The following is a 2,666-nucleotide window of genomic DNA, read 5'->3' on the forward strand; positions in this document are numbered from 1 at the left end:
CGCGGCTGCTCCTTGGCCCCTTCTCCTCTTCCTCCACTAGGCCCACTAAGGCCCATTAGGTCACCGGGGGGTTCCGGTAACCTCCCGGTACTCCGGTAAAATGCCGATTTCACCCGGAACACTTTCGATGTCCAAACATAGGCTTCCAATATATCAATCTTTATGTCTCGACCATTTCGAGACTCCTCGTCATGTCCGTGATCACATCCTGGACTCTGAACAAACTTCGGTACATCAAAACTTATAAACTCATAATAAAACGGTCATCGTAACGTTAAGCGTGCGGACCCTACGGGTTCGAGAACTATGTAGACATGACCTAGAACTATTCTCGGTCAATAACCAATAGCGGAACCTGGATGCTCATATTGGCTCCTACATATTCTACGAAGATCTTTATCGGTCAAACCGCATAACAACATACGTTGTTCCCTTTGTCATCGGTATGTTACTTGCCCGAGATTCGATCGTCGGTATCCAATACCTAGTTCAATCTCGTTACCGGCAAGTCTCTTTACTCGTTCCGTAGTACATCATCCCGCAACTAACTCATTAGCTACATTGCTTGCAAGGCTTATAGTGATGTGCATTACCGAGAGGGCCCAGAGATACCTCTCCGACAATCAGAGTGACAAAACCTAATCTCGAAATATGCCAACCCAACATGTACCTTCGGAGACACCTGTAGTACTCCTTTATAATCACCCAGTTACGTTGTGACGTTTGGTAGCACCCAAAGTGTTCCTCCGGTAAACGGGAGTTGCATAATCTCATAGTTACAGGAACATGTATAAGTCATGAAGAAAGCAATAGCAATATACTAAACGATCAAGTGCTAGGCTAACAGAATGGCTCATGTCAATCACATCATTCTACTAATGATGTGATCCCATTAATCAAATGACAACACATGTCTATGGTTAGGAAACATAACCATCTTTGATTAATGAGCTAGTCAAGTAGAGGCATACTAGCGATGTTATGTTGGTATATGTATTCACACATGTATAATGTTTCCGGTTAATACAATTATAGCATGAATAATAAACATTTATCATGATATGAGGAAATAAATAATAACTTTATTATTGCCTCTAGGGCATATTTCCTTTAGTCTCCCACTTGCACTAGAGTCAATAATCTAGATTACACAGTAATGATTCTAACACCCATGGAGTCTTGGTGCTGATCATGTTTTGCTCGTGAGAGAGGCTTAGTCAATGGGTCTGCAACATTCAGATCCGTATGTATCTTGCAAATCTCTATGTCTCCCACCTGGACTTGGTCCCGGATGGAATTGAAGCGTCTCTTGATGTGCTTGGTCCTCTTGTGAAATCTGGATTCCTTTGCCAATGCAATTGCACCAGTATTGTCACAGAAGATCTACATTGGTCCCGATCTTGCATATGCAAAAGAACCATTCGTCCTAGCCAATGATGTGACGCAGGTTTTTTATGTGAAAGACATGTCTACCAGGCCGAGAAAAAGAAAAGATAAGGAAGCGAATGGATCATACGACGAGCCAAAGCGTCACATAGTTCTTTCAGGAAAAAGAAACATCGTGGGAGTGGATGACAAGACAAACATGTCAGAAGATTATGAAAAGTTTGATGAAATTGCTCCATTCACAGTGAATATTGACCCGAGCATCCAGGTAAATGATCAAGATTTTCTATGGCTATGGTGCAAAGGGACACACGCGAAGAAAAAGTTTCACACCCAAAGATCCGGGATGTGATCGGATTCACTATCTTCACTTTCTTCTATGTTTCACACCCAGGAGGGAATCTCTGTAATAGTTAGGGTAGTTATGTGTTATTCACAAACTAGTGATTCACACAAATTTTAAATAATTCAAAATTTAAACTATTCAAATTTGAAAACTATCGGCACTAACGGAAAGTTTGTAATTTTTTGTACCTAAAGCAAAAATATTCAGAAAGAAACTCTAAATACAGCAAAAAAACAACTCAAAAATAAATAAAGCAAAAAAAATTAAGAAAATAAAAAAGCCCGCCTACTGGGCCAAAGCGGCCTGCATACGACTAGAAACACAACCTTCCGTTCGGCCAGGATGCAGGCCCGCAAATGCCCAATAGGCCCACAGGGCAGCACTGAACAGGTAGGCCCAGTAGGCCTGCTTAGGAGAGGAGCTCGAGAAAGCTACCGCACTGGGGCTTATAAACCAGTGCGGTAGCCCCTCGACTAGCAAGGTGGGACTAAACTTGTCGCACCACACTACGCCAGCGCACCCCCTTTAGTACCGGGTGGTGGCTGCAACCGGTACTAAAGAGGGGTCTTTAGTACCGGTTGGTTCCACCACCCGGTACTAAAGGGGGTGCGCTTCCCGCCGCTTGGCCTGGCCAAAACAGACCTTTAATACCGGTTGGTGGCACCAACCGGTACTAAAGGTCCATCCTATATATAGAACAGTTGAAAAAATTTAACTTTCCTCTCTGTTTCTTTCCTCCGTCGCGCCGCCCTGCCCTGATTGATGCCGTCCCCGTCAACGTTGCCGCCCCCGCCCCTCGTCGCCGACCCCGGCCGTCCCCGCCCCTCGTCGCCGTCCCCGTCGACGTCGCCATCCCGGCCGTCCCCGTCCCCGTCGTCCCCGTCGCCGTGCCCCGCCCCGTCCCGTTGTCGCCGCCCCGTCCCCCCGCCCTGTC

The sequence above is a fragment of the Triticum dicoccoides genome, chromosome 6B, assembly GCF_002162155.2.
Source record: "Triticum dicoccoides isolate Atlit2015 ecotype Zavitan chromosome 6B, WEW_v2.0, whole genome shotgun sequence".
NCBI lineage: Eukaryota > Viridiplantae > Streptophyta > Magnoliopsida > Poales > Poaceae > Triticum > Triticum dicoccoides.